The following is a 22,225-nucleotide window of genomic DNA, read 5'->3' on the forward strand; positions in this document are numbered from 1 at the left end:
TCAAGGTCAGTCAACTAAAACCATTTAGGATGGAATGATAAAAGAGAGCACAGTTATTTGCTGGCAAGGATAAAACAAACTGACTAGCAGACATTTGGAACCTCCACGTATTAGAAACAAAGCAGTAGTGATATTTCTCAGGTCTTTCCGAGGATATTCACAAAAATATTTAATAATTGTTGACAAAAAAGTAAATTGGCAAAATAAATGGACAGTCATTGTGAATTCAAGAGAAAAAAATGCTGACAACGCAAAATTATAGGTGTACGTTGTACACTGACATGAAAATACCTAAGTAGGACATTCGATGGGTAGCACAGATTTTTATAACACCGGAGTGGATCTGATACATGTCCAGGGCCAGAGTGGGTGTGATAAATGTCCCAGCCCAAACTACTGAGATTAACATGGGCCAGCCCAATGTGATTTGCACTTGAAGACTCGGCCAATTAGTAGTTTTAGTTATTATCTAACTGTCACTATGACAACACGGCCAATTAGTAGTTTTAGTTATTATCTAACTGCGTCCCTACGACAACACGGCATATGAAGTCACAATGCAGGAGACCTATAAAAGTCGCCACAGACAGTGTTTAATTTAACCACAGATGGTTTGATCGTCACCGAGGTTGAAGTAGCGACTACAGCGGTTCAGCGATATCTTGTGCGACTATTCCAAGTGATCATCAACAAATCAACAAATGATGAGGGTAAGTTCATGTTCCTTTGAGCTTTTTCCATAATCTCACTTTAGTCCGAGTAAGTTCGAGAGAGCCGCTTCTCAGTTTATTTATTGAAAATGACATTCCTCGTCGAGACAGTTCTCTAAAGTTGCTTTGTAGCAACAGTGATTGTAGAATATTGCACAAAAATAGAACTAAATTGCTTTCGACCACAAATGGCGACTCACATTAACATTAATTATCCGGTTACATCCCAGTTACTTCATTTTACGGCCTCTTATCACATTTAAGATGTGTAACCAATTAATATTGGTTATTAACCATCTGAGGTCATTAAGATAGATCAATATTCTCTCCTTGAGAGTCCAGCGGTGTTGAGAAAAAAAATCAAATTATGAAATGTTCGTATTCCCCCTATCCTGTCTGCGCGTATGTCCGCAGCCTGTATTTTCACAGAAACGTGTTTAATGCATAATGTAGCTTACTTTATAATTATTTCACTCGCCACTGGCGACAGCATTATTTTTTTATGGGTAAGGATTTTTTGTAATTGGAAAAATATCCATCCTTTTCTTTTGAGTTTGTATTTTAAAAGTTAAACGATAGACTCCAGCTCCCGCTCACGTGTTCGTCTCTGCCCATCAACAAATGCAGGAATCCGATCACCAGCATGACTCGCAAAACGGAGCTGAAACTTTAGCACTAAGCGTTGAAAATGGCCAAGCGAAAAATATCGCATTTTTTCCCACACAGTCTACATCTCTGTCGGACCCAAAGAGGACACACTTCTTTATAACTGTACATAATTTTAAATTAATTTTAATGGGATCAAAAGTCACTCGTATGCATACTAGGAAACTTCAGTAAAGTTTGTTTCACGTTCGAGTATTCGGAATTTTCTTCAATAACTAAGACAGTATTGGCAAAAGTGCTATAATAAAATTCTTGTTTCTGGCAACCAAGATAAACATCTACAACTTTATTTACGTCAGGAATAGACGTATTTTAAATGTGCAACTTTCACCACTGCAACGTCTAAGGCACCGTCTACAAATGACCTTAACACAGACGCAAGTGGCGGTCGTGAAGGCCCCAGAGCACTACACACTGTTTTTTGTAATAATTTCAATAGCTTATAAACGGTCCTTCATAAGACCACCAAACAAGTTGTATTACATAAAGTGCATGGTGTACGGCAACTGACAACTTTTTTTAAAAAGTGGGTCGCGACTTAATGACAATGGGGGGAAAAAGTGGGTCCCGGGCTGAGACCAGTTGAGAACCCCTGCGATAGTCATCATGAAACTCATTTTTTCTTCATTTTCTCTACTACAGTCTAAGAAAGCTGGGCCAGCAGAAGAGCTTCCTGAGGGCTGTGATGTGTCTGCCCCCAGCGTGAAAAACAAGCAGGCAAAGAAAGACCGTAGCAGATGGTTTTCAGGTGAGATTTAGCGTGATTACATGTTACCAAAACGTGATGCATTATGAGGTTATTTATTCATAACTATAATTTTCCACAATTTATGTTTTTAGTGACATTTGCTTATGTGCATCATTAGTCTCTGCCTCATAGATGCTTAAAGTAAATGTTTCTTTCACCACAGCTATTTGCTGTACTAGAGTGGAGGAGGCAGTGATTGAGGATCTCAACACTCCTCCATGTGGGAAAAGTGGTGGAGTCGTATCCACCTCTGGGATTAATCCAGCTGTTCTAACTGAAGAGCTGAGGAATACACTGCCAAGCAATGTGAGTACGAATCTCTGTATCTGTCTTCCTATCTGCCTGTGTGTCTGAGTTACCATAGCAACATGAGCCTTTGGCCATGTCTGGTCAGACCTTCACAACAGTAGATGTTCTTTACATTAGCATTTTACTTCTTAAAGAAATAATCAGCTTAAGGTTAAAAAAAGTAATAATTAAAAATCATTAAGCTTTTGGATACTGATGAACTTTTTACACTTTCCTTTAACCTAACTAGATGAAAATGGAGGATTTGATTGAAGTGCTGGAAAAAATCTCAGCATGGGTCAAAGTGGCAGTGAAGGAGGTGGTTGCTCAGGACCTCATCCCTATAGTGAGGAACCTGATGCTGGAAAGGATTGCGGCTCTGGACCGAGTAAAGGCACAAATGAGCTGCAGGGAGACTCGGTCAGTGCTGTCTGACCTTTCTGAGGAGGCACTCCAGTCGGGCATCGTGAGGAGATTTGTGAAGACTGCTTCAGAAACTTTTCTCCAAGAACGCCTTGGGTTGACATCCTGGACCAAGCCTGACACTGATCACTACGGTTCTAGAAGCGCATCTGTGACGGAGGCTGACGTGGAAGTGAAGCTGTCACTACAGAGATGCTGCTCTGAGCTGTCAGCTCTGATTGCCCTCACTCTGTTCGGTGATGTCGCTGGCATCACCATCTCTCGGACAGAACAGGACCATACAGGCTCCGCTCTGCAGAGTGCAGCACAGACAGTGGACGTGGGGCTGGAGAAGAAATCTTGGTGGTTCAGGTTTCCAAGATTTCTGAAGCGGAGATTCAAGGTATCTGTTTTTAAAATGTATTTATTCCCAGTCACACCATTAGCTTTAGACTCTGCTCTTCTGAATGATTTTCAACCATACATTTATGCTACCGTCAATCATATTTTGAATGATTTTTTAATATCAAATTGTCTGCTCTTTTTAAAGAAACGCACAAACTAAGTGCATGTTCACACGGAGGACCAGGTGGTGGACAAACATATTCCAGATGGTACGCATTTTAGTATTTCATGAAGTTTAATTCATGACAGTATTATTTATAAAGAACCGAGTCTTCCATGGTTTAGTAGTCTTCCATGGTTTAGTAGTCTTTCCTGCTGCACAACTAATAGGGCATGAACAACAATAATGACAACAGCATGGAAGACTACACACAGCATCCCTCTCACGCCGTCTATTTGCTTTGACTTTGCAGGTTTCCAGTCTACCAGTGCTGAAGCACCATCCACCTCTGACAAGACCATCCCTAAGCTCAGGAGAAAGTCGATGCTGTCACGGTGAGGCGGCCCCCTACCGGCCGTCTGTCCACAGCGGCTGTTGTTGTTATTGTCTGGTGACGTCATGTGTGTCCCTCAGGTGGGCGGAGCCCGTGATCCGTCTCACCTGAGGGTCGTTTGTTTGCCTATATATGTCTTGTCTTTGTACCAGTTGACCGCTGGTCATTATATCCTTAATTTGGATCTATTGCACGGGTTTTAGGTTTTGCACACTTTATATTAAACCACCCTTTTTCCCTGAGACTTGGCGTGATCGCTTCCTTTTTGTTGCTCACACCTGCCCGTCACAGATGCGTTCCAGATTGGCAACGGCTTTCTCCAAGATCTGCAGAAAATGAGGGGAAAACACCTACTTGGGTGACATTGCTGGAAGTAGAAAATGTGTTATTCAATTAAAATGAAGAAAAAAAAGAGAACCAGACTGCTTCATTGTGATACCTGCATGACAGAAGGCAATATGCATTGTGTCCTGGTCCACAAATTGCATTACTCCTCTTCTCCTGGAAGTCTGGGTGAAGATCAGGTTGCACAGCTGTCTGTGGTCTCTACTCCAGGAAGAAGCACTGGAGACCTACATGATGGAGAGGAAGAAAGAGACAGAAAAGCAAAATAAAGACTTTGATGGGGTCAGAGACCTGACCCATCACCTGGATTGTGTATGTGTATATATAAGAGGAATAACTCACTAGAGGTCCTTCGTCCTCAGGGGAGGAGGGCCGTCTTCCAGGGCTTCCCTGGTGCTGGCCGGTAGAGCCCACGGTCATCGGCAGAAGGGGGGGAGGCAGGTCCTACTGAACCTGTAGGAGGAGGACAGGAAAAGTTGTAATGCTGAATGTGATGTTTAGCAAACAATAGCATACAGTTATGTTTGTGTATGTTGTACATGTTTCAATGGCGACGTATGTAGTCCTGCTCCAACGTAGGTGGTAGAGTCTAACAAAGTTGGGGCCGGGGCTACTCATTTAAATGCCGAGCATAGGATCTTTCAAGGGAGAACTTCACGGTGGCAGCGAGTGTGGCCAGACATGCCGCTAAGCTTTTACTGCACAGTTTTACCAATGTTTTATCCAGTTTAAGGGACTATGTTCATGTGTGTGCTGCACAAATTAAAAAACAATGGGTGAAGTCTATCGTTGGAGTTAAGTCATGTTTTCGGGGAAAACCCTGGCCTTTTCAGTGTATACATTGTTGTGAGGCCGCATCCACCCCCCCCCCCATTCCCCCCCCCCCCCCCCAAAAGGCATCTGCACAAAGACCAAACATAGTTCAAAACATTTTGTTTTTATGTGGAAAAGTAAAAAGCATGATACATAGTGAGATTAGAACTTTGTATAAGAATCTATTAAAATGCTGTGTAGGTGATTAAAAGCCTGGAGGTGGGCGTGGAGGGGGTCCTCTTGGTGGGTCTGGTCTGGTGGAGAAAACAGCAGGGTCCGGTGTCTCCAGGGTCTGGGTGTGATTAGACTCATGTGACCTGAAAAGGCCACCTGAATCGATGGAGACACCCTTATACGTCACAGAAAATTCTGATTGCTGAAAAACACAAATAAGAGTAAAAATAAGTAAAGATGCCTTTAGGAATCATTTTCTAAATACCCCATAAGTAAGTCTAAATGTATTCAGGTATGAGCAGTGTTGGGAACATTACTTTAAAAAAGTAATTATAGTTACTCACTACTTGTTCAAAAAAGTAACTGAGTTAGTAACTGAATTACTCTATAATAAAAGTAACTCGTTACCAGGGAAAGTAACTATTTGCATTACAGTACAAAAGTTATATGCCAATGAATAAGGATTTTTTGAAAAAGCAGTATCACAGTCAGTTGAAATGAGTAGATCATAAAGGTGTTTAAATTTTGACATTTATTGCACATCAACATACCAGTGCAGGATAAAATCCTTTATAATCCCAAAACTTTGGAAAAAAAGAAACAAAAGTAAACAGTTACACTATATAAAGTGCATTTACATCTATCAAATTAAATTAAATTCTCTCAACCTGAGAACTGGTTTGTTCACAACAGAAGTAAACTTAACAATTAAACCTCTATTCTTAATTAAATAAATCAAATACCCAGTCTGGTAGACATTCAGGAACTTCAAGTATTTTCTTAAATAATGTTTATATCGCCAACTTGAATATGCAAATTTTTCTTCAGCTTACTTCTGACTCGCCATTTCTGTCTCTTCTCCGTTTGTGTCGTGTCACTGGAGTGCTTCGGCACGCGTGTAAAAACACTGGCTCTGATTGGCTACCATAACGCTGCCTTAGCCAATCGCTTACTGACTTGTTAAGATAAACAGGTGTTACACCGAGAACTTGTGACCTATCGAGATCTGTTACTCCTCACTAGCCTGGGCAGCGGTCCGCTCGCATTACTGTTAGTATATCAATATATAGTAACGCACCGCTTTTAATGACCAGTAACGTCAACGGCGTTGTAACGACAGGAAAAGTAATTAATTATATTATCCCTTTACTGACAAAATGACGCCATTACCTAACGCTGTTAAAAATAATGCATTCTTATTATTGTAATAATAATTATATTATAAATAATTATTGTTATTTGCAACACTGTATATGAATAACTGATGATTGATTGATTGATTATTATTAGTTCCATGTAATTTTTTGTAATGAGTTTACTGGTCTGGCCCCCTTGAGGTCCGATTAAGTTGTATTCGGCCCCCAGACCAAAATGAGTTTTTTGCTACATTGACGATGCAAAACCCATAAAATGCAGGTGGTGGAGGTGAAGCTTCAGCACAAGTCCATCTACAGTGGGTGGCAGAGTGAGCACTGGTGGGTGCTCAACAATTCTACTGGATAGATGCAGAGGTGAGTCATGGGAACAGGTTCACAATTTCAGTAAGAATGGACATGCTACTGTCAACGTCCCTTCAACCTAATCTTTTCTTTGTAGTTGTAGCTTACCCTTCACCACTTTGCCAGCGCTAGTGCCGTGGCCTGCATCAAAGTAACGAAGAGTCTTGACTATAAGTATCAAGACCAGAGGACTTAACAACATCAAGAACTGATCGTCGGGATTATTAGAACAATCACCATTGTCAGTGTGCAAGGAACTGTGAGGAAAGCCAGAAAGAATCACCATCCGTGGACTATTCATCATCACCGTGGACAACCATCAGGATTTCAGATTCGACCGTTATGGGATTTTTGGTTATCAGCAGCTGATTATCAGTGCTCCTGTCACCCTCATCAGACCTCTACAACTAATTCAGAATGCTGCAGCACGACTGGTCTTCAATCTCCCCAAGTTCTCACATGTGACTCCTCTGCTACGCTCTCTTCACTGGCTTCCAGTAGCGGCACGCATCAGATATAAAACCTTGATGCTTGCTTACAAAGCCAAAAATGGACTGGCCCCTCCCTACATGATGTCCATGGTCAAAAGCCGATCCGTACAGCGAATACTCAGAAACTCAAGATGGCTCGACTTGAAACTCCATGCTTAAAGTCTCATGGAAGACAAAGCTCCAGACTATTCTCCGTCCTGGCTCCAAGATGGTGGAACAATATTCCATAAGCTGCTAGGACTGCAGAGTCTATTGCTATCTTCAAGCGTAGACTGAAGACCCACCTGTTTGTTGAGTTCTTACCAGAGCACTAACTCAGCTGATACCACTTGAGGTTGTTCTTTAAATGGTATGTCTGTCGATGGTTATTTGTGCTTCTTGGCAAATGTCTAACTTACAAAAACACTAGATAATGACATGGACTCCTGTAGTTTAGTAGTAGTCTGACTCAATGGTATCTTGAATCCTGCAGTGTCTACTGCAGGGGTCACCAACATTTTTGAAACTGGGAGCTACTTCTTGAATACCAATTATAGCGGAGGGCTACCAGATTGATACACATCAATGGAACGAAAGTTGTTGAGGGGGGGGTGGGGGGTCGATTGCTAAGCGGACATCCAGCTGCCAGATGCTCAGGTACCAGATCAGGAACAGAGGATTCACGTGTCTAACTGAACTGTTCAAATATGAGTGCTTAGGGAGGTGTTGTGATGCAGAGAGAAATAAACCACATTGGTCTCCCTGTTACCGTGCGTAGATGTTTTGCAGATTTGCAGCAAGGCAGGCTCACTAGTCGTAGCTCTTCACAGAAGAAGCTCCTGAGAGCCCTGAATGCCTGTATTTCAGTCAGATGCCCTGCGTTTGGAGAGGACTACGAACATGTTCAGTTAAACAACCTCTGAGCCATTCAGAACACATCAGAACCACATGCAGTAGTCTGCAGGAACTGCACACAACCTTCTTTATTTTCTCACTCTGTTGCTGCTGAAGTCCAGGAGCAATGCTCTTCTGATGTACTGTCTTCCACAGGATGCCCATGAGTTCCTGATGATGTGTTTGCTTCAGCTGAAAAAGGAGGGAGAGACACTCAGGGTTTCCTCCTTCTCTTACATCTGCCCTGTTGCAAATTTTTCAGTGGTGAGCAGTCTGACATTATCCACAAACATGCAGTAGAAACTAAAGTGACTAATGACATCTTGCTACCCTGACAAGGCACTACATCAGTGACGTAGCTGAGGAGAAAGGAGAAAGCTGGTTAACATTCAATGATTCAAAGGTTTCAAAAATGAATGAGCCAGCAATCCATAAGCGCAGGGCAAGAACAGCCTACCTGCTCTTCTACATGCAAAGATAGGAGCTCACCTTCTCACTGAGGTATAGTAGGGGCAGTATCCCCCTAAACCCAACTCCATGCCAGGTCCAAGTGAAGATGACTGAAATGATGACTGACAGAATTTCCAGCATCCTGTCCTCTAAGCCCTGTTTGTCCTTTCAACCCCATTACCATCTTCAACCCCGTTACCCTAGTCTCAACCCTGTCACACCTACATTTTAATACATAATTTTAAAAAAATGCATTGAAAAGTAATTTAATGTTTGTTGACTTCTGTCTAAAATGTTGAGTTATTATAAGCTTATTGATTTTTGTGAAGATTCTTTAGTTGAACCACACTTTTAATGAAAAATGACAAGAGCGCTTTCATGAAAAGGGACATTTCAGACTTTAGTATTGCAAAAAAGTGAGATTCTATATCATTTTTGTATTCACAGTTATTGAATTAGTGTTGAGGATATCTGATGAATATGAAAATATTTATTTCTTCAGAAATGCATTTTATGATCATATTCAGAGAGCTTCCACTGTGTACGTAATGGGGTTGAAGAAAAACATTGCCCAGATCTTGAAAAAATGACCAATAATAATAAAGAGCTAATGCCTGAGATGAGGAAATATGATTTTCTGATTGGTAAAAATATCCTTAATGCTGTGATGTATACAGAGAAATTATACATTTAAGCAAAAAATTTGAAAATGTCAAAGTCCAATTTGAACCATTATAGTGGAGTGACCCAGGTGTGTCGGAGTCCTGCCAAGCACTTAACGATTCGGTGAACGAATCTTTTGAAGGAATCTATTTAGTGAACTGATTCTAATGATTCAGTTCATCTAAAACACATATGTCAAAGTCAAGGCCCGCGAGGGTCCGCGCGGCGAAAATGACGTAATCGCAGTGGCTCTGCCTGTGCGCGAGGGTCTCGCGTGCTGTCGATTCTCGAGGTCGTGCACATCTCAAATTTTGTAACTTTGCGCGCGCCACGCCTCAACGCAATGAACAAAGTCATGTTTGCAGGGTTCATACACCTTTATAAGGTGGAATTAAAGCACTTGTACGTCACTTTAAAGGTCCATTTCAATATTTCCCAGCACGTTAAACTTAATTAAGTTAAATATTTATACATATACTCGAAATGGTTCGAAATAATTTGCTTTTTATCACATTATTTAATGGTTGTTTTTTATTTTCAAAACGCTCAATCTTAACGTCTTCATGATCTCTCATGTTTCGTCCTGGAATTACAAGAGGCTCGTATTTGTTAACGTAACGTAATACAGCAATTTGTTGTGAAACGAAGTAGTTACAATTTCAAGCATTTTCAAGTACTTTAGCCTAAATTCCAGCACTTTTCAAACCTGCAACACAAAGCAACATTAAAATTCGGAGTCGCGCACTATGGTCACTCGCGAAAGTATAAACCTAAATCAGCAGTCAAAGCAGACATCAACGTTCAGCTATCCCCCTCCTCAAAAATGGCTAAACGTAAGGTGGACACTGAGAACAGGGGTTTCAAGCCAGGTTGGAGGCAGAGTACATGTACTGCGATACTGAGAAATGTTCATAAGAAAGGCCTGTGATTATATTTTGTTGATTTACTACCCCCTTGTGGTCGGATTTGAGTTAGGTTTCGTTTTGCTGAAAGTCAGTCAGTCGAGCATGATTGCCTGTAGCACGGCAGAGAGACAGTGTTTCCAGCATTTTTAAACCTGCACCTGAGTGAGTGAGAAGACAACATGTTAAAAACACACACACACAAAATACCTCTGACACTATCAGATGTAAAGCCCCACCTTGATGAAGTAGCTGGTTCAAAGCACAAGCTGGGACATGAATAACATTGTAAAGTTTCAGGCATCACCTGTTACAGGGAGCAGGAAAAGCCAACCAACACTTGGGTTCATTGCACAATATCACCATCAGCACACAATATTGCACAATGATAATAAAGATTTTACAGTAGTCTACTAACTACAGTCACAGCTAAATTAAGAATACACCATACATAATAAACATACAAGATTCGGTTATATTTGAGTGTAGTGGAAATTCCCCCAAATGCTCATGATACAACCAAACAGACAGCCTGCCTGCACAAGCACATAAAGGAACACACACTCAGCAGCAAGGAGCTGTTCAAGTGGGACACGTGCAGGAAGGGGTTCCTCTAGTAAAGATGGAACTGAACCTGAAGCTGCCATTCTGCAACGCCGCGGGCAGACCTTCGACAAGGGGGAGGAGCCGTCTTCCTGCCCATCATGCCTCTTCCTCTGAGACCCTGCTGATACACAAGGGTTTGCAGATCCACACTGAAATCCTTCAAGAAAAGTGGTGAATGACCGGCACACGTGGATTCTTTGCATTTTTTAATCATGTTTCATTTTCCCTCATTGTTGTTTAGCCAGACATCTGCACCCTGAAGGAAGAACCAACCAAGCTTGAGTGGTGGGTAAACACGTTGGTGAAGACAGGATTGTATCTGCAGGATTGTACGTGACTGTTCCACTTTTCATCCTGCTCTCCTCTGTCCTGGTCCTATGGAGGCCAGTAGGGGGCGTGTGCTGTGTCTTGGAGAAAGGGTTGGGTTCCTGTACACCATCTCTACTACTGCATCTGAGTCTTCTGCCTGAACAGAGCTCATCTTGGTTGGCTGTATGGGTTTTTGTTTTGATGCTTAACTCCTCAACCCTGCTTACCTACAACTAAAGATGGAAATAGGTGCAGATGAAGGACTAATGTGCATAATATGTAATAGTTTTGGTTAAGGTTTAAATAAAGGTTAAGGGAACTCACTTATCCAATAGCTCACTGTAGGTTACGGGATATAACTAACCAACTTCACAAAGTTCCTTGCTATAAACAGTAGCCTGCTTTGTCAGAGGTTTACTATACAGCTACAGTTACTAAGGGGTTGGCATATAAAACGTATGCAACAGATTAAGTATTTTATAGGGAATAGGTGTTATTATACATTTACCTTTATCTGATACTTATTAGGAGTTAATCTGGCCTGCTATGGATATAACTAAGAAAAGTTGGTTAAGCAATTAACTAGATTTATCTATTAACAACTAGATTAATTTATTATCAAACAGTACTATTCTAAATCAATGTATGAAAAGGTAGTTATTCTCATGGAAACAGTTATACAGACCAGTGCAGGGTGTCTCAATGTGCAAGAAAGCAGAGGGGAAGAGAGGAAAACAGAAGAGACCCTACACCAAACTCCTCTTCCTTTAACACCCAGCGCATATCAAAGGAACCGCAGTTATCAACAACAGGTTAATCTGTGGGAATTTGTTTGATGATATAACCAACATAGTACATTTACACACAGGACCCCCACCTCTGTGTCTCTACCTTCTTTCTGAACTGAAGACGTAGTCTTTCCCACTACACAACATGCTGCAAAATGAGTCCAAGCAAGCCTGGCAAATACACAGATAAACCAAAACACAAACGGTCAGTTTTAGCCCATTTCAATGGGGACTCCTTGAGTCACACTTCCCCCACTATGCCTATGTATGACCTCCAGGGAAAGACCACCCTCTGTTACCACTCATGGTTTAACACATCAAATCCTGCATCCCGCACAGAAACATAACATTCTGACACTTCTGCATGGCCTTGATCTGTTCGCCCTGTGAGTGACCGGCAGACAAGGCACAGGGTCTGGTTCAGGCAGGGTGTCAAGAAGTAGCATGTGTTTATTTAATCCCCATGTAGAGGCAAGAAAACTATTTACAGAAAAAAACCAAGACATAAAAAACCCAAAATGTGATAGTTCACAAGTTCCTCACATCAATTGTCACACTGCACAGTTCAAGCATCAAGATCATTTCTTACTTTCAGCATTACATACTCTCCCACCAAAAACCTGCTCAAACAATTCTCATCAGGCCTTTTATAGTGCTACACAGGAAGTGGTGTGATGTCACTTCCTGGATTTTTGGTGGTAAAACCCAACCCATAAAAGCACTCTACACATAGTTGCCAGGTTCGCAGTTTTCACGCCAAATTGGGCTGGTTTGAAAATCCAGCCGCAGGTAAAAATTCTGGGGTTGCTGGGTGCAGTTTTTTGGGCAGGAGTTACAAATCAAAACTAAGAATCGATCCCGATATAATAGTCAATTTTAGTTTAGGCCCTTCAGAAGCCTAAACTAGCCCAAACCCTAAAGTTATTGACTGAAGGGCGGGTTTTACACTGAATTTGTGTAGGATATTTTTGTAGGACCTGGCAACCCTGACTCTACAGAACCCAATCTGTTTTCTCAACAAAACAACATGGCTGCCTTTCTCTGCATACCAGTCACCGGTATTGCTCAAATAAAATGAACATTTTTCATTACATACATTATATAACCTTTCCTTTTTTCTGTGCAGGTTCTCCCTTGGTAAGCTGATTAATATTACTCAATAAAAAGTAAATTGCATCCTATGTGTCTTCATTTAGTTATTAACTTACATAATGAAATCAATGTCAATACTTATGTTGTGTACATTGTGGTGAAGGGTAGCTCCATCACACGCCCCATTTGGGTGCCAGCAGGTTTCGTGCTTATGAGATTGTAGGTCAATGTCTAGGAAATGACCTGCAGAAGCTTCTTTTGTCAGGTTCTCAACAGCTTACTGGTCACCTGGAGAGGTGCAGCTACGGTGGTCTTATTTTATCCATGATTCTTTGGGTTTACAGTATGTCCTCTGAAAGAATGTTTTGAACACATCCAGCATTTGGCAAGGAACATTGTAGGAGTCCTCCACCTAGAAATAATGAAATCAGAGCTGGCTGAAATTATGCTGGCTGCTCCTGACTAGTTAGTTGATGTTTTGTTTTTTGTGTTTATAGGTGACGTATTCCTTGAAACTTCTTACCTCAAGTCTGAAACGGCATGTTTTAGAAGTGGATGCTAGTTTTGCCTGCAATTTCCTCTTCTTTTCCACTGTACACAGTGTGGCATGTACTCATGTATTTAACCATTTAAATACATTTCTGCCCATATCAGAGTTGGCCTCAGTGGGAATATGCAGATATGTGGCCAGTTGGTCTTTTGCTGGTGAACCTACATCAGCATGTTCTATCTAGAGCCTTTCTCTGGCATATCTCTGCAAGGCATCATGGGTATATGAGGCCAGAGAAGCTTCTAGAGTTCTTTGTCATTGTAATCATGATCAAAGTTCCACAGCAAGCAAAAATTATCATTTGAGTAACCTGATTTTTAATTTTTACAAATTGATTGTCTTATGCACATAGTTGATTAGGGAAATTAAAGAGAGGGTCACAAACTATAGTGGATGATTTCTGATAAATTGATGTCCTAATTCAGCCTATTTGACATGAGTGCTTTAATTCGCCTAAATGCATTATGAACCTAAAATAGATTTATGAGGAAATGGTACAGTGCAATCTGTGCAAACTTACTGTGATGATAGTTAAGGGTTCATACTCTCATGCAGCAGTCTTTTGGAATTATGGGAGATTTCTGAGAAACTGATAACCAATTTCTGATAAATTTATCTCCAAGCCCTAAGAACATATTAAGACTTCAATGTGGATTTTTGAAAAATGGTACAGCAGAATCTGTCTACATTTGCACCGGGGGATAAACAAAGACTACCCACTCTTGGGTGGTAGTAGAATTTTTTTGGCATCATGGGAAAATTCAGACAAATAGGAAACCACAGTCTCATTATATATATATATATATATATATATATATATATATATATATATATATATATATATATATATATATATATATATATATATGTGTGTGTGTGTGTGTGTGTGTGCGTGTGTGTGTGTGTGTGTGTGTGCGTGTATAATATTTATATATATATATATATTTTATTATTATGTATATACAGGGCAGTCATGGCCTGGTGGTAGGGAACTGGTCTTGTGACCGGAGGGTCGTGGGTTCGATTTACAGACCTGAGGCCATGACTGAGGTGCCCTTGAGCAAGGCACCTAACCCCAACTGCTCCCCGGACTAGGGCTGCTCACTGCTCTGGGCACATGTGATCCACAGCCCCCTAGTAATAACTAGTGTGTGTGTGTGTTCTAACTGCACAGATGGGTAAAATGCAGAGGACAAATTTCGATTGCGGTGAAAAATCACAATTGACAAAATATGGCACAATTACATTTTTATTTACATTTTATATATAATGTATGTATATGTACATACAACAAATATGTGACTATGACGGACTTGTATACAAAATGGGTTGTTGCTGAGCCTCTGCAATCTAAGATCACAAGTGAAGTGTCAGCTGCAATCATTAAGAAGCTGTACTTGTTCGGCATGGTCAAGAAAATTATTACTGACCAGGGAAGAGAGTTTGTTAATGAGGTTAATATTCAGTATAACTTAACTTTTATATTATCATATTTACCATATCACATTTTACATTTACATTTTTACTTTGATATTTACACAGCTGAACGAGAACATATTTGCAGCTCGCAATGTTAAACATGCAGTTTCGAGTGCAGGTGATGAGGTGTTGATATTCCAAAACCCTAATAAAACACACAGAAAAGACTCCCTTGCAGACCGGCATCAAGGGCCTTTTTCTGTAGATACCATCACTGCTAAAGGTGTGGCAACTGTGGTGAAAGACTAAGGGACTCGTTGCTGCATTAATGTCTCACGTCTTAGGCCTTTCTACTAATTGAAAAGTTTTGTCGTCATTGGTGTTCAAGATTATTGTATATTGGGAAATTTCTACTCTTAATAATATTCCTAATTTCTCTTGTCAGACTATGGACCAACCAGTTTCATGTCGCATCAGGACCATGAATACTGGACACCTAAAAATTATGAGCATTTATATGCTTTCTCTGTGGAGAAATGGGAAAAATACTTGGGTCCTATTGAAGAAAAACAGTTTCATCTAAACTCGTCATGTGAACTTCGCTTCCTCACATTATTTAACTCTCACTCTTACACTGTCAAGCACTGTCTCTCACACTCTAAATTAAGTAACTGATTATTATTATTAATTTCAGCTGAAATACATTTTGGACACTAGCCGTCCAGAAACAGAGCTTATCATTAAAGATGGTGATGTCTGTCTAACACGTGAGGACTTCTGGAGTCTCGGATTAAACCGATGCATGGAATCTACTGTATATATTATATATGTTGCAGAATGTTTACTCTAAGAAAAATCTAACTAAATTGATTTTGTTTGCATTTTACTCCGTTTTGTTTTTATAGATTGAGAATGCATGTTTTAAGCTCATCACTGCTGCTCGAAGACATGTAATCAAGAGTCAAATTATTGTTTTGTGGGTTTAATGTCCTTTTTTTGTATGGGTATTTTTATAGAGTTCCTAATTATTCTTAAATAGGGCAAAGATGTTCACATTGTGGACATGTATGTCATTCCCACGTGGAAGACATCAGATGTGGACCCACTGTCAAGCTTACCGGTAATATTGTTATAAGGCACTTATATAAGTCACACTCATGAATGCCCATAATTTTGTACAAAAACGAAGTAATCTTTTTATATGTATTTCTCTACAATACCAGGACAGTCAGTGCTCCAAGGATGCTATTTTGTTTCCTGCATGGAATAGGCAAAAGGATCAGGCATATCACTTTTTGCTATGCGTTGAGTTACAACTATTAAGATAGATATTTAGAGATTCTTTTCTGATTCTGATAGAACAAAATAATAAGTTGCCTATCTGGTCATTTTTAAATATGCCCAATGCAGGTTTTACTGGTAGCAGAGAAAGAGATCATTTTTCTAGACTCTTTACTGCCTGATGGTTTTGGAGATGAGGCCTACAGAACTAACTATATTTAGGTTAAGATAAAATAATATTTACTGAAGTAAAACTTAATTTACTTTATTGCCTCTATGGCTCCAGGTTTAAGTAAGAGCCTTGTTCTACGGCTCATGTCATGTCTTTCTCAAAACCTGCTGTGAACAGAAAGGTTAGCCATGAGCACAGACAATATCTTGAGAAGTGGGAGATAGACTACTTTTTCGTAGAGCTCAGGGGCATCCCGACATGTCTTATATGCTCAGATAAAGTTGCTGTGCACAAGGAGTACAATATCAGACGTCATTACACAACTAAACATGCTGAGGAATATGCAAAATATCAGGGAGAAGAGAGAAAGTGCTGTGCCGCCAAGCTTAAAACATGTCTACTGCGGTAGCAAGATTTTTTCAAGAAGGCAAGCAAAGAAAGTGATGCTGCTGTCGAAGTTAGCTGCGTGATGAGTGAGGTGATTGCTAAGGCTGGAAAGCCATTCAAAGATGGCGAGTTCATCAAAAAGTGCATGTTAAATGCAGCAAGTAGTCTGTCCAGAAAAGAAGGGGGCAGTTTAGTAACATCAGCCTTTCAGCCAACACAGTGGCAGAGCGCATTTCTGACCTGTCAGGTAACATTTACGATCAACTGCGTGAGAAAGCTAAACATTTCCATGCATACTCTGTTGCTCTTGATGAGAGCACAGACGTCACTGACACTGCGCAGCTCGCAATTTATGTCCGTGGTGTTGACGGTTGTTTTGAAGTAATGGAGGAGTTGCTCACAGTGATTCCAATGCATGGCCAGACCACTGCTCAGGAGATATTTTGGAAGATGCCATTGTGGATGCTGGCTTGCTATGGAAGAGTTTTGCTGGAATAACAACCGACAGAGCACCATCAACGACAGGGAGGAAGAATGGACTCGTGGGACTTGTTCAAAGAAAACTGGAGGAAGAAGGTGTGGAAGAGGCTATTGCTCTCCATTGCATTATCCATCAGCCGGCCCTTTGCAGCAAATGCCTGAAGTTTGACAGTGTGATGTTTGATGTTGTGAAATGCATCAACCATATCAGAACCAGGGGCTTGAAGCACCGTCAGTTCCGTTTTGGGGGAAATAGACTCATCATATGAGGATGTGCTCTAATTCACAGAGATACGCTGGCTTAGCAGGGGAAACGTCTTGAAGAGGTTTTTTGAGTTGAGAGCAGAAGTGAAAGCCTTCATGGAGAAGGATGGGATGGCTGTTCCTGTACTTAGTGATCCCAAGTTGATCATGGACTTAGCTTTTCTGGTTGACATCACACCGGAGCTGAATGTACTGAACAAGAAGTTACAAGGCCAGGGGCAGCTTGTGAGTGCTGCCTATGACAACATCAGAGCATTCTCCACAAAACTTGGGTTGTGAAAAGCCCAGCTTTCTCAGACAAACCTCTGCCATTTCCCAGCATGCAAGGCACTCATGGATTCAGGCACACCATTCAGTGGTGAGAAGTATGCTGATGCCATTGTAAAGCTCCAGGAAGAATTCTGATCCCTTCTCCTTCGATGTGAAAGATGCTCCTCCTGAGCTTCAAATGGAGCTAATTGACCTGCAGTGCAATTCTGAACTCAAAGCCAAGTTCAGGGAGGTGAGTGGAAAAGCAGAGAACCTTGGACAATTTTTGAGAGAATTGCCCCCCCACCTTCCCTGAGCTTTCCAAGATGTTCAAGCGGACCATGTGCCTTTTTGGAAGTACCTATCTCTGTGGAAAGCTCTTCTCCACCATGAACTTTAATAAGTCAAAGTTCCGGTCCAAACTTACTGATGAGCATCTTCAAGCCATACTGAGGGTCTCAGTTGCTTCTTCCCTCAAGCCAGATGTGGCTCAGCTGTGTAAGATGAAGTGCTGCCAGGTCTCTGGTAGCAAGGAGTAGGAGGAAGAAAGAGGAGCCAATGTTCTGAAGAACTGTTCATGTTCTGAATTGTTATTATTGTTAGTTAAGTTAGAGAAGATTGGATTGTTCTTTTATTGTGGAATATTTGATGCGGCCCAGCCTCACCCAGACTCTACCTCCAGCGGCCCCCAGGTACGATGATTTTGAGACCCCTACTATATATATAAAATGTATGTGTATGTACAGTTAGGGCCAGAAATATTTGGACAGTGACACAAGTTTTCTTATTTTAGCTGTTTACAAAAACACGTTCAGAAATACAATTATATATATAATATGGGCTGAAAGTGCACACACCCAGCTGCAATATGAGAGTTTCCACATCCAAATCGGAGAAAGGGTTTAGGAATCATAGCTCTGTAATGCATAGCCTCCTCTTTTTCAAGGGACCAAAAGTAATTGGACAATGGACTCTAAGGGCTGCAATTAACTCTGAAGGCGTCTCCCTCGTTAACCTGTAATCAATGAAGTAGTTAAAAGGTCTGGGTTGATTCCAGGTGTGTGGTTTTGCATTCGGAAGCTGTTGCTGTGACCAGACAACATGCGGTCAAAGGAACTCTCAATTGAGGTGAAGCAGAACATCCTGAGGCTGAAAAAAAAGAAAGAATCCATCAGAGAGACAGCAGACATGCTTGGAGTAGCAAAATCAACAGTCAGGTACATTCTGAGAAAAAAGGAATTGACTGGTGAGCTTGGGAACTCAAAAAGCCCTGGGCGTCCACGGATGACAACAGTGGTGGATGATCGCCGCATACTTTCTTTGGTGAAGAAGAACCCGTTCACAACATCAACTGAAGTCCAGAACACTCTCAGGGAAGTAGGTGTATCTGTCTCTAAGTCAACAGTAAAGAGAAGACTCCATGAAAGTAAATACAAAGGGTTCACATCTAGATGCAAACCATTCATCAATTCCAAAAATAGACAGGCCAGAGTTAAATTTGCCGAAAAACACCTCAAGAAGCCAGCTCAGTTCTGGAAAAGTATTCTATGGACAGATGAGACAAAGATCAACCTGTACCAGAATGATGGGAAGAAAAAAGTTTGGAGAAGAAAGGGAACGGCACATGATCCAAGGCACACCACATCCTCTGTAAAACATGGTGGAGGCAACGTGATGGCATGGGCATGCATGGCTTTCAATGGCACTGGGTCACTTGTGTTTATTGATGACATAACAGCAGACAAGAGTAGCCGGATGAATTCTGAAGTGTACCGGGATATACTTTCAGCCCAGATTCAGCCAAATGCTGCAAAGTTGATTGGACGGCGCTTCATAGTACAGATGGACAATGACCCCAAGCATACAGCCAAAGCTACCCAGGAGTTCATGAGTGCAAAAAAGTGGAACATTCTGCAATGGCCAAGTCAATCACCAGATCTTAACCCAATTGAGCATGCATTTCACTTGCTCAAATCCAGACTTAAGACGGAAAGACCCACAAACAAGCAAGACCTGAAGGCTGCAGCTGTAAAGGCCTGGCAAAGCATTAAGAAGGAGGAAACCCAGCGTTTGGTGATGTCCATGGGTTCCAGACTTAAGGCAGTGATTGCCTCCAAAGGATTTGCAACAAAATATTGAAAATAAAAATCTTTTGTTTGGGTTATGTTTATTTGTCCAACTACTTTTGACCTCCTAAAATGTGGAGTGTTTGTAAAGAAATGTGTACAATTCCTACATTTTCTATCAGATATTTTTGTTCAACCCATCAAATTAAACGTTACAATCTGCACTTGAATTCTGTTGTAGAGGTTTCATTTCAAATCCAATGTGGTGGCATGCAGAGCCCAACTCGAAAATTGTGTCACTGTCCAAATATTTCTAGCCCTAACTGTATGTATATATCCGCAGGTACAATTATAATAATTATAATAATTTATATTATTATTATTTATATTACTATTATTATTTAATTATTATTATTACTATTGTTATTATTTTAAACTGTTTACAAAGGTGTCGTAAAATGTAGCAGTAGTGTCGTAAAGTGTTAACGCAAAGTTTGCATGCGCAAAATATCTGCCCGATACGTCCCTGGGCCAATCGCAACACGCATGCGCACATTTTCTCACGCATGCTCGGTACGGATCGGGCAGAGTGTACGGATCAGGGAATCACAGTGGCATATGCCACTGACATCTGTACGTAAGATGTCGATGTTAATGACATATGCCAGCGTAACCTTTACGTAAGATGCCAATGCCTTTCCGTGTTATTACCGCTATTGGGTGGCGTTGTTCAATCAACGATTTCCCAGGCTTTCCCACTGGGACCTACCTTTTCCGGTTTGTTAATGTCGTGTTTTTGTTAATGTTGTTGTGTTTTTGTAATTTGTAATTGGGCTTAGTTAATGTCGCTGTGTTTTTGTAATTTGTAATTGTGCTTAGTTAATGTTGTGATTTTGTTAATGTCATTGGGTTTTTGTTATTTGTAATTGTGTTTAGTTAATGTCGTTGTGTTTTTGTTAATGACATTGTGTTTTTGTCATTTGTAATTGTGCTTAGTAAGTATCGTTGTGGTTGGCACTTCACGGCCACTGTAATGTACAGACCGGTACACACCGTATATGAAGGGAGAATTGAACCCAAATGCCGTTAGAAACCAATAAGGATGAATGCTTATCACTGGGACTGTGTGTATGAAATAAAACACACGCGAACAAACAGAAAGCACAGCATAAAACCACTATGCATACACACAGTGGCAAAACGAAACTCAAAATGATGTGGAAAACTCAACGCGTAAAAATAAAGCACAACCGTAGAATGGAAAACAACGTGGAATACTCAACATGTGAAAAGGCAAAACTAAACCGTATAGACACGGGAGGAAAATAACAAAGGCAACTAAAAGAACGCGGAAGAAACTCAACACGTAAAATGAAACCAAGGACGCCAGGGGAAGTGACCGGCAACAGGCGAACGCCGCAACAAAACAAAACCCTTCCCAAAATAAAAGAGTAACTGACAGGAAGAGATAAGACTGGAGGAAAACTTGAGATGGGCCAGAAGTGGCGCAGGAGGTAGATACTCGAATAAGTAAAAGTAAAAGGTAGAGAGAGAGAACAAGAGAAAGAGAGTAAGGTGGAGAGAAACATTCACACGGGAACGCACTAGGACTGACTCGGTGCCTCTTATGGAGGTAGAAGGTGTGGCATCCAAGCCAGCCCTGACACAGCCAGCAAGGCATCATTAGGGCAGCTAGTGTGTTTGGTACACCTTTACTGCCTCCGTCTGCTGCCCTCAAAACTGAATCTATGGAATAGGGAAAAAAAAACCCCATTTAGAACTCAGAATAAATAGAGGAACAGTACAGATAGAACAATCCTAAATTGCATTTTTGATTAATAAAGTACTACATATAAGCATATACCACTTAGAGCATTCAATTGTTATATAGTACACTATGCCTGACCCAGATTTTTCTGGTCCATAAGCAACAACTTGATAAGCTCATCCAATATTACATTGCACCTTGCTTATTACTCAATATCAGTGGCCCAGACTATGTAATTTGGTGGCTGTCCTCTAGTCTCATGCCCAGTTCCATTTACTAACCTGACTTAGTTCTGAAGGCCTTCTGAAAACCACTGATGTGCCAGAACATCCTCGAGCACAGGACGTTTTTCAGGGTCCTTTTGCAGACACCATGTTAGCAGATGGCGGCAGTCTGTGTGTGTAGCAACGGGATTAGTTGAGAACAGTAGCGAATCGTGACCTTTAAACCTGGGCCCGCTACCCCCCCCCCACCCCCCCCCCGAATTTTTTTTTTCCTTTCTTAATAAACTAAATAAAGAAAAACTGAGACGACAGTACAGCTTTAAAAACGCAATAAACAATAATATCTGTACTAGATAACATCTTAAGCAAAATAAGTTTCCAAACAAAATAAGGTTCACAGCTCCGTGGTTCTCGGAAGCGGAATATGTAAACAACGCGCACGAGGACGTCAAAGGGATGAATCGAAACTAGCTAGCGATGGTGCTAATGACAGCTAGCGTCGCCACAGCGGGCGGAAATTATCATACAGTTAAGCCCGCCCACTAAGAGAGAAGATATGATTGGTCAATTTTGCTGTCATTTGAAACTGGTATTGCGCTGAATTATAACTGCCAGGCCCTCTGTAAACGAACAGCGGGCATCACAGT

The 22,225-nt window shown here is 41.0% G+C and overlaps 2 long non-coding RNA genes across 2 annotated transcripts; one reads left to right on the plus strand and one right to left on the minus strand.

Moving 5' to 3' along the window:
• The first annotated feature begins 426 nt into the window (after positions 1-426).
• Positions 427-2,424, plus strand: LOC143496539 (uncharacterized). The gene is made up of 3 exons (XR_013125633.1): positions 427-710; positions 2,019-2,124; positions 2,288-2,424. It is a non-coding gene; the product is annotated as an uncharacterized LOC143496539 (long non-coding RNA).
• A 7,252-nt stretch (positions 2,425-9,676) lies between these two features.
• LOC143496557 (uncharacterized) lies at positions 9,677-12,231 on the minus strand. Its single transcript, XR_013125642.1, has 3 exons — positions 12,170-12,231; positions 11,716-11,797; positions 9,677-10,647 (listed from the first exon to the last, which is right to left on the minus strand). It is a non-coding gene; the product is annotated as an uncharacterized LOC143496557 (long non-coding RNA).
• Positions 12,232-22,225: the final 9,994 nt, after the last annotated feature.

Source organism: Brachyhypopomus gauderio, unplaced genomic scaffold (genome assembly GCF_052324685.1).
Source record: "Brachyhypopomus gauderio isolate BG-103 unplaced genomic scaffold, BGAUD_0.2 sc96, whole genome shotgun sequence".
Lineage (NCBI taxonomy): Eukaryota > Metazoa > Chordata > Actinopteri > Gymnotiformes > Hypopomidae > Brachyhypopomus > Brachyhypopomus gauderio.